The following is an 11395-nucleotide window of genomic DNA, read 5'->3' on the forward strand; positions in this document are numbered from 1 at the left end:
CGAATCATTCTATAGAGATGGCATTACTAGACTAGAACACTGCTATGAGAAATGTATCAGCCTTGGAGGAGATTATGTTGAGAAATAAAAAAAAAATTCTTAGAAACGTTGTTTTTCTTGGTCAGGCCGGAAACTTATCAATCCACCCTCGTAAATGTCGACGAGCATGACTAACCTAACTTTTGGAAGTTGCATTAGGAAGTTATAATTTTATTCTAAGTGACTGTTACGCCCTATTAAATGAAAGAAATTTGAAAATTAGGTAAATATTGTTTCAATTGGTTTCCTTATTAACAATTATTTAGGCTAATATCGCAAAGCGAATAGTTGCTTTGTCAGGTATTCAGGTGGCTGACAGCGCGGTTCAGAACTCCACAACTCTGCATGAGCCAAAATTCAGTCTACAAATGATACTTTTCCCTAGATGCCCACATGGGCACCTACGTTCAGATGAATACATTTGAGACTTGAAAACTCTCTCAAATTATCATTGGGAGCCGAATGAAATTTGAGCTGCAACAAATTTAACACCAGCGTTTTTCTGTGAGATGAATTTCATTTTTGCATTAAATTATGTAAGTCACTTAATTTCTACCGGAAATGGAACTTTAATGCAGTTTCTCCTATCTGATATACGACAATATGATAATTGACTGACAGGTGTGTTGTGTTTAGGATGGTTTTCATTCTCAGCTTGAAATGGATGTAAGTGCCTTATTTTGTGTATTTAATCTGTAAACATGTGCAGATGATATAAGGGATCAAATTTCTCAGATGAATTATTTATTCAACGCTCAGTTCTATCAAAAATATTTATTTCCTGAAATTATTCAATTTTTAATTTTATAATATTTTCAGATTGCAAACAACTAAACTATAGAGCATAAAGCTTATGAATTTCAACAATTAGCTGGCGTAAATTAACCTGTAAATTTAAGTTAACACGCACACGTTGACGGAATGTCAACACTCTTTCTGTCTTAAATTAACCCATACAGTACATTTTACGTAGATAAAGCAGTTGACTTTCAACCAAGCGCGTTACTTAAAGTCATAATCAAAAGAATGATCCTTTTGGTTACATCTGAAACTCAACCGCCTTTTTTTACTGAAATTCATATTCTTGTATTACTGTGCAGATTTGAGTTTTAAAAATCAGTCAAGGTAGGTGAAATCTGTTTCTTCTTCTCACTATTCTTTTATTTAAGTAATGAATTTGGCTAGGTTAGAGTCGGTTAGGTTATGGCGGATGGCCGGATGCACAATTTAGAAAATATTCGACTATGGAAAAGAGGCGAAACCGAGTGAATGCAAACAAGAATGCAGTTGGCTGCACAAAGGGGTCGTAGCCACAAGGTAAGTTGACCTGCGAGATGGCGTTCGCGAGGATTAAGCCACGTGTCGCACATACTATTTTTCAAAAAAAGAAGATCGAAAATGACGGCTTTCGTAGCCTGCAATACGTTGCGAAAATGGCGGTATGGAGATTAGCAGTTACGAAACTACTTCATAAAACCTAGAGTTTTCAGGCCTCCTTTACAAACCCGAGGGTTTTTAATAAGAAGCTGTTAGCTTAATTTTACAAACCTTAGGGTTTGTAATATGAGTCTGGAAAGATCTGGGGTTTCTAAACTAGTTTCGTTCCAGCTCACCTGCATACCGCCATTTTCGCAACGCCTTGCAGGCTACGAAAGCCGCTAATTTTCAATGTTCGTATTGTAAAAAATTTGCGCACTTTACGGGCACATTTTCATCACGCGCTACACCCACGGCTTGCTTTGCTCGCAAGTTTGAGCGCGCCTAGGTTGCGCGACTGTTGGTTCTCGCGCTTCGCGCTCGATTATGCATTTACCTCGCGCTTTGCGCTCGATCTTTACATTTTCGCATATTCTTGCAAAAACCTTTTAAAATTAAGACTCAAAACATGCACCAGTGTAATTCTGTGATTCTGAATTCTCTTTTGTTAAAAGAGCTTAGCTCGAGAGTTTGAGCGCACTTACGGCACGCGATTGATGGCTATTGCACTTTAACTATAATTATGTGATTGGTTATTTAAATATTGCAAAATAAGGCACAAATTTTATTCATCATGATTATTTTAATATTTGTTTCTTATTTTGATTTGAATTGAATTCTAAGCTGCGCTCAAGCGTGTATCATTTCAATCAATTTATATCATTACAATTCATAATATGAAAAAAATTTCACACTTATTCTTATTTTCTTGTTCTTACAATTTTTTATATTTTCAATCTTGTTTTTTACGATTAAAGAGAAACTATTGTGTATCTGCATATGGTCTAATACAGAAACCTATATACGGTCCTATATAGGATCCTTTGTCCTCTTTCGTCTTTTCTGTCCTTTTGCCAAAAATTTAATTTTTTAATTTTTAATCTTATTTTTTACGATTGAAATAAAATCAACTCTTTCTTTCGAAAAATGATGAATAATAAATTTATAGATCTTTTCAGGTAAACAACTCTTGTCTGTTAATTTTAGTTCGTCTTTCCAGGTTGCGCAATTTTTGCTTATTCATTTGTTGCGTATTTTGAATTGTTTGACCAAAAAATTGAATTTTTTTATTTTTCATTAATTTGGTTAAGATCGAATTTAAAATGTGCAACTTTTCGACCAAATTCAAAAATCAACATTTTTCTTATCTTTACTTTTTTATATCCTGCGTTATTTGGCTTGAAAAGTTCTTTTTGGTTTTCTTTCTTATTTCGAAAACGCTCTAACTCTAATAATTTTCTTTTTATAGAAAAAAGTAATGAAAATAAATTGTTTAAATTCTGACTACTATGGTAGCCGTCTTTAGAACTTTGAAGTCTTGAAAAATGTGGTTCCAAATATTTTGAAAATGCGCTCACTTTTTGAATTTTGATCCAAAATAGCTGATTTAGGAATTTGGTTTTTCTTTATTTTCATAAAAATCGTTTTTTCTGTCATGCACAGCGTGCGGCTCACTTCACTCGCACGTTTATGTGCGCCTAGGGCGCGCATCTGATGGACTTCGCGCTTCGCGTTCGATAATGAGTTACTTCGCGCTTTGCGCTCAGAGATTTATGATTTGCATTTGAATTCCTAGAATAAAATGTTATCAAAAAAATATCTTTTAGATCGCAATATTTAAATACGTCTTCATATACTAAATTCTCCACCTAATGAAGTATAGTTGAAAATTAAGTTGCTCAAAGCTTTGTAGAATTTGAGGTACGCATTCTCATCGTGATTCTCGTGCTACGCGCTTGAATTTTGATAGAAATTTGTAATTGTATATTTTCTGAACTACCTTAAAACAAACAAAAAATCTACAATCCTTTTTTTTAGAAATTTTTATCCATTTCGCGTTTTGTATGCTAAAAAAAGGATTTTGTTCGCATATTATTTTTTGATGGATAGAACAAAATACCCTACAACTCGGTTTTTGGTTTTTTACGTATCTCACTTCTTTTGGCGTAATTTTTAAATTTTAGATTCTCTACGCACGACTTTCGATAAATACAAAAAAACGACGAGTTTTAAAAAATCGTTAAAAGAAATTTTGTAAGACTTTTAAAAACCTATAATTTTTCTTAGAAACTTTCTTTCGTACTTTTCTATTATTATTTATGCGCAGAATTCCTGAAAATCAACGACGTTGAAGTTGGCCACAGATATGGATTTCAAACTTGTGTAATGAATTTTTTAAAAAGTAAGAGTCACATCAAAAAAGTAAAAACACCTCTGGATTCGTCTCGGAAATATCTCTGTGTCCATTTTTTGTGTTTTTTCTTAAACACGGTTTTAAACAATTACGCCATTTTTTAGCTTTCTGCAATTGTTATAAACAAAATATGCATAGGATCAAAAAACCAAGTGCACTATTGCATTCCTCTCGAAAATATCTACATGTAAATTGTTATGTTTTTTCGCAAACCCATTTTTTAAACAATTAGAGAAAGTTTTACATCTATATCTGTGGCAAACTTCAACGTCGTGAAAATGAAACTAAAACTCTAGCGACCAAATTTGGACAACCATAATTAAATGTTCTTATTGAAATAAAGAAACGATAACATTTTTTTCCCAAAAAAGAAAAAAAATCTCTTTTTGGACATAATTAAAAACGAAGAAAGAGAAATCAGATTCTTTTCTTTCCTATTTTTTATTTTTGTCCAGAAAAGCATTTTTTTCTTTTCTTTTTTAGAAATTTTAAAAATCTTTTTTCAAATTTCAATAAGAACATTTTATAGTGGTTTTTCAAATTCGTTTATTCGATTATTGATTTTATTTTCAGAAGTTCTGTACATTAATTTGATTATCGGACGTTAAAAAGGATTTTAAATTTGATTTCATTCTCAATTAAACGACTTTAATTTTAATTAGTATTGATTATAGTATTCTCTAAAAATAATGATAGAAAGCTTAGGGAGAATAAAAGTAACAGAGTTAATAATGGTAATAATTAATTAATTAGGTAACTAAAATAGTTTTTTTAACTATTTTTTATTCTTTTTAATAATATTCTATTTCAATTACGTTAGAATTTCAGAAAGTTTATAAAATTATATCATTTTCTTAAATGGATTATGTTTGTCGAACTTTGCCTGGTTTTTAACGCATCTGTCTCGCATTATCATTAAAGAATGAGATTGTAACTAACAATAATTTTTTTAACAGTTACATTTTGTTAAATTTTCTTTATATGTTGCCCTTTGTCGAAGTAACGGAAAATCTAAAAAAGTGCAGTGCGATAATAAAAATTATAATGAAAATCCTTGTATTGCAAGCAACATAATTTTGAATATTTCCGGCTTTAATCAATGTTTTTAAATATTAAATAATTGAATATTTCAGAATTAAAAAAAAATTATGATGGAATTTAAAAAAGTATGAGAAATCTTGCGCGTGGCTAGAAAACCGTAAAAGAATCAATAACATTTCAACTCCAAATTTCAAACTTAGAAGTCCAAGATTTAGAAATATTTTCAGCCTTAGTAGAGAAAATTTCGGAGAATGAAAACAGGTTTATGTATAAATTTATTTTTAGTATGACATAAGATTACAGTTTAAACGAACATTCGAGTAACCTCGACTTGTATTGATGCAGTGTTATCTTTTCCAAAGCTTGATTTACAATACTTGGGCACGTTTTAAGATTGCTCAATTCTGAACCTAATTAATAGTTAAAATTCATGACTGTATGAATTTAATTATCATAATTTCACTTAACTGATTCTTAGTAGAAGTTCAAATACCTTTAACTAAATAAAGATTTAACAAGTGCCTTAGAAGTAAAAGAATGTCTTGCATCTACGATATCAAGATCATATAAGTAACAAACTAAACATTTTTAAGCTTTAAAAATAAAAATATCTTATATCGGATGAATCCTAAATAAAAGCACTTTTGTACCTAACATATGCTAACTAAAAATGGTTCAATAGTGACGTGTATTCAACTTGCGCTTGATAGTTTTTAACCTATTACTTTAGAAATATATAAAATATTCAGATTGTGGATTGGCGTTATTATTATTTACACTTACCACCAAAATGCTGAAAAATAGTGATAGTAAAAAGCAGAATACTTAGTATAAGGATCTGCATGTTTTTCGCTTAGATTTGTTACCGCTAGTGAGGAAGATTTAACATATACAATGCTATATATACTCATCTGTAACACATTCCTTATCACAATGATCACTTATGAAACCCACATGTTTATGAAAATTTCGAATGTGTACAGACTACGTGGAAGACGATCCTTTCTAAAGTAAAATTAATTTATTATTATATTGAACGTATTTTTTGAAAACTTTTTCTGGGGTGAACCCGGTTGATCATCATAGCCGCAGACTAAGCCAAGTGTCTGGTGAGATGAGCATGTTATAAGTCAATATAATACATGGTTTAAAATCCTTTGCGATGATGTTACAGGTACAAAACAAGGAGGATGGTGTAGTGTGTGTCGCGTGCCCGGTAGGTGAAGACAATCACCTTTGGATTATTTATTAGAAGTTCTATCTGCCACTCCATAGGTTTTTAGTCGCTTGCTTCCTGATGGTCGAGAAACTTTCTTCAAATACGGCAGGTGTTAAAAAAAACCGCATTCTAAGCAGCTGCCAGTACTACCAGTACCCTACTGAATTCTAAATTTTCAAGATGTTCAGTGTATTTAAGGGAATTGGGTAAAAATTAGCTTTTCAGATTGTTTCGTGAAGCGCATCATCTTGCTTGCTGTGAAAGTAGTCTCCGAACTGAAAAATTTGTGACTTAAACCGTTTTTGACATACACAGTGCGACCTGCCCTAGAAGCTTTTTACTTCTTGTGAATGGGTTCAGATATAAACCATCCCTTCTAGGAGACTTGTAAGCACTGAAAGACTTCAGGGACATTTGGGCAAGACATTTTTAGTGACCGAGAATATTGTCCGGATCTTAAGAAAGCAACTTGTTCAATCTAGCCACCTCTGCTCTTTTCGCGATGATTGGAAAAACTTTGTATAGCTTCTTCGCTTTGTCTTACGTATTGCACCCCTGTATTAATTTCTCTTCTTTTTAAATGTGGTCTACGGTTTATCAGTTCTGTCAGAACAAGCACGCCTGAACCTCTCTCTGGTTTCCCTGAGGAGCTCTTCGAGTTTCCCATTCCACTGGTGCGTCTCTCCAACCTGTCGGAAACTTGTAGGCCGACAGTTAATTTATAAGTAGATTTCATCTAAAACTAACAGTAGAGAAAGTGATGTCGATGACATTAGAAAATTATAATAACAATTTTGCAGTGAATCGAATCCATTTCAAAGCAGACTGGTTTCAAGATGCAAATAGCAAAATATCTTAGCAAGAACATTTGCTGTTTTTTACCTGAGATAAGGTGAAACGTATTTTTTTGTTCGAAAAAGAAAATCCATTGACTCGAGTAATTGTTTTTATCATTCATCTCGGAAAATCCTTACTTTTCACAAAAATACAGGAAAAATGCAAATTTTAAAGTAAATAATAAATTTTTTGAGGTCACTGCATTCGAATCCGCAGTCATTTTGAGCCCATCAGGTCAGAATCAAGGTCAACTGACTATCAAAAAAGAAGAAAACCATTGGATTTGAAAAAACTATTCAATCGGCGTGAAATTTAGGAAACCATGGAATCGAAGTTATGGGGTCAAAATAACCCCGAATACCGATTCAGTGAATCCAAAAACGTCTGGGAGTAGATTTTTTCTTCGAATTCATTAGTTTCTTAATTTTGAGCTTGTAAAGGCCCTTTTCCCGATGTAATGGTGTGAAAATGACCACGCAGTTGGATTAAACGACCCCAAAAACGTGTTAAAGTAGTGGTTTAAGCTGATTTAATTTTTTTTTTTTTTGGCATTTTGACCTTCACTTGAAATTGACCCTGACGTAATTGGGTAATCTGAGCCGGGATTCGGTTTTAACGACCCAAAAATGTCTAAGAGGAGATGTTTGCTCTGTTACACTGTTTTTGTCAGATCCAATGTTTTTCTGTATTTTGACCTTCACTTGACCTTTATCCTAACTCGATGGGGTCAAACTGACACAGTATTTCGGTCCGGCGACCCCAAAAACATCTGAGAGTGGATATCTTCACTAATCCAATGGTTTTCTCTATTTTGACCTTCAATTTACCTTGATCCCAACCTGATCGGGTCAAACTGACCTATAATTCAGATTTAGTGACCCCTGAATTGTATGGGTATAGTAGTTTATCGCGGTTTGCAGATTTGTTGTGCAACTGTTAAATTGTTTTAAAAATATGAAATTAATTTGAAAGCATCTATTTTCGCCCAAGCCAAAAAGAATTATTTAAGAAAAGAACAAAAAGGTTCTCTGCAGCGTAATTTTAACAAAACATAGAATTCCTAATATTAAAATTTCAAAAAATATATATAATTTGAAATTATATTATTCAAATAAATGTATAATGAATTGAAAATGTAAACCATTTCAAGTGGTCTGGATTAAGTCATAAAAAATGTAGTCTGAAAGTTTAAAATTGTAAAATGGAACTTTATAAATGAACCCGTATAACAATATGTGTTTGCAATTTAATATTGGAAATAAGAAACAACCATCAAAACACATTTTTTAACAGAAATTTTTACTATTTTAATGAATATTAAATCAAAGTCGCCATATAATATGAAGTTTAATTTGAAATACGCCCACTTACATAGCCTACTTACACAGTTTCTAAACTATGTGTTACAATTCTTCAAAATTCTTTACAAGTTCTCTAAAATTATTCGAGTTCGACTCAAGCTTACAGATTAGATTCAGTCTTTCAAATACTAAAGTCCATAACAGATAATATTATTCAGGAATTTTTTCAGCTAGAAGCTACATTGTTAATGTATGCTTAGCCTAAAATAAGAAAGTGGGTGTAGCAAAATTCAAGGCATCGGTAAACAATTACTTTCACTATTAACAACATAAGAAACTATTATAAATGTAGTTTTTACTTCATCATTTATTTATTCAGAAGAATGCACAAACAAACTGTTACACAATTTTATATCTTTGCTGTTTATCTTGTATAAAAAATCATCTTTATGGATCGATATGAGCGTAAGAGACAAGCTCAGCTCCAGTAATTTTATAAACATGATTATCTTTGAACAGCCTGAATGTTATTCCAGCTACAGTTTCCATTACGATTGCACTTTCCGCAGGTACATGTATATTTCTAGGCATGAGGCTCATTTCAATCGGGGCTGAATTTTTAACCTGTACCTTGAAGTGAGTGGAACCATAATTAATATACCATACTGACGGAGTAGGTTCTAAATCGTATCTCCGACCTTAAAAAGAAAAACAAAGATTTCGGTAACATGCTACTACACAGAAAAAATCGAGATAGTTCTTTAAGCAACTAATTTTTTATTTTATCAAAAACCTAATCATTTGAGATGATTAGTTCGAGCCTCTGTGATGCTTAGTTTAGATCTCTGTGATGGCCGAGTTGACCGTTCGAGATGATCAAGTCGTCTCTATCAAATGATCTGTTTGAACTGTTTGTGTAAACCTCTAGAGATAGTCGCTTTAGCCATCTAGTAGGCTGTCCAATAGAGGACCCTCACATATAGTCAGTCCGCAGATCCAGATGGCTAGACTTGATCAACCGTTTTGCCCGATGAAGGAAATTTAACGTAAAGAAAGTAAATGAACAAATTTGAAGGGTATTATATGTATAATCACAAACACAAAATAATAGTTTTTAAAGTATTAGGTTCAACGTGCACCAAAAATCATTCCCCACATTCATTTACCTTTTGGGTCTCGTGGTCGGACTCCTATAAGTTCTTCCCGCTGATTTATATATGCCACTAAAATAACGTCTTCTCTTTTGAAAGTACGAATTAGCAAATGGTTAAATTTAAAATATTTCCCCTGAGGAATATAATTGTCCGGAAATATAGATTTCCGAACTAAAGGACCATCTAACCAAACTTGAATTTTGTAATTCCCATAGTAGACAACTCTATGTGGTGGGCCATCATTAGGATCTGCGACTTGAAATTTCACTTGATTTGCCCATGCTCCTCGTGGTCGCCCTATCTTTCGACGTTCTCCTAATGATGAACCTTCTCTCTGCTCTGTTGAATTTATTTCTGTAAAAAAAAGACTTTCAAATGTTAAAAGACCTTATATAAAGATTTACAATACCCCTTAAGTGATAAAACGGTTCCCAGGGACTCGGACGTTTGTTTCAGCAGTGTTTTTTCCCCAAAGAATCTATTTTCACAGTAATTATTTATGCGAGACTCTGGACTGATTTAAAAAAAATGGAGCTAACTTAATGCTAATTGGAGATATGTTAGTTTGAAGTTTTCTCGGGTCTACTGGACCCGTTCTAGGTAGGACAGAAGATTGTGAGGTTCGAGAAGTGGACGGTTAGCCACTCAACAATTATAAACGGAGACAGTAAAAATATGTGCAATAACGTGAATTTGTTATTATTATTTTTAATTTCAAGTTTACTCTATCAACAAATACTCTGCAAATGTGAGTTACAAACATTAGACAAGGCATCCGTTCCTCCTTCTCAGTTTTCATACATTCCCTTTCGCGTGCCTAGGATATGATATAAGTTTATAAGGTGAAATCGTTTGAATTAATAGATAAATCTTTATAATATACTATTGTATTTAGATTTACAAGGAAGAATAATTTACGTAAACAAAAAACCATTTTATGCAATATAAAAAAACATGATGATATTACATGAAATGGTTTGCTTGTGCAAATTATTCTTCCCATAATTCTAAATGAAAAAAATATTTAAACAGAGATATCAAGCCCAACACTTGAGTACTACTCGAACAGATCGGTCTCTTTTTCAATTTGAAAATAAAAATAATGTAAATTTATTTCAAAACAGAAAATGTAAATGATTTGGAGGCGTGATTAATATAATCACCCACTCGCAATTTGCATGTCCGCTATGTTCCTATATTCCTGATATTCCCTTTCTACCACACAAGCATTAACACAGACGCCACCTAGGGGAGATAAAAATCATTAAAAATCGTTCACATTTTAGTCTTAATACTGTACATAGTGTGGTTAAGTTTTGTGATGGCAGTGTAGTGAGATAATTAAAGTTATAATAGAATCATTTTTACGCAGGAAATATGGTTTTAAATATTTCTGACCGTTATTAGGATCTGTGAATCCAAATTTACCTTGATCTAACGGTTTCTTTCGCGGTCGCCCTAGAACCTGTCCTGGAATTCGCGTTGTCAGTGACCCTCGCGGTCGTCCTCGCTTTCGCCTTTCTTCCAAACATACACCTTCTCCCGGCTCCGTTGCATTCAGCTCTGCCAAAAAACAGAAATTAAAAATTTGAATAGAACTAAATAATAATATTTAAATTAACTAGTTAGCAACTATACGCTGAGGCACTGAAAATATGTAAAACAATTTTAATCTGTTATTCCGTACATAAGTTTACACATCCCTCTCTAACTCCTTTCCTTATCTTTTACATCTTATCATTCCGTATCCAATCCTACTTTCACCTTCTTCACCTGCCCTACTTTCACTGCACCGAGCAGGTCCGTCCACTCAGCGCCGCCGACAAGGCAAATTATAAAATGGAATAAGCTATATTTTTTGGCTTTTTTGCTAAGTTTATGCTAAAAAAAATTTGGTTGCTGTTTAATCTACGGAGAAGAGGGTGGCGGCACTAGCAGGACGTCCACTCAGCGCCGCCACCTACGAAAACTCACTAAAAATGATTATAATGCGATAAACGGTAAGTGGAGATTTTTTGCTTTTTTTGCTCTATGATGACATACGAGGGTGGATTGATAAGTTTCCGGCCTGACCAAGAGATGGCGCCACTAGGCCTACCTTGAGGTGGCGTTCTATAGTACCATCCTTAGATAG

The 11395-nt window shown here is 33.1% G+C and overlaps 1 long non-coding RNA gene across 1 annotated transcript in view; it reads right to left on the reverse strand.

Moving 5' to 3' along the window:
• Positions 1–9511: 9511 nt before the first annotated feature.
• The window catches only part of LOC117168740, a 6923-nt gene continuing 5039 nt past the window's right edge, over positions 9512–11395 (reverse strand). Inside the window, exons 2-3 of the long non-coding RNA XR_004466546.1 lie at positions 10690–10824; positions 9512–9615 (exon numbers count right to left, since the gene is read on the reverse strand). This is a non-coding gene — a long non-coding RNA (uncharacterized LOC117168740). The remainder of the gene's footprint in view (positions 9616–10689; positions 10825–11395) is intronic.

The sequence above is a fragment of the Belonocnema kinseyi genome, chromosome 3 (assembly GCF_010883055.1).
Source record: "Belonocnema kinseyi isolate 2016_QV_RU_SX_M_011 chromosome 3, B_treatae_v1, whole genome shotgun sequence".
NCBI lineage: Eukaryota > Metazoa > Arthropoda > Insecta > Hymenoptera > Cynipidae > Belonocnema > Belonocnema kinseyi.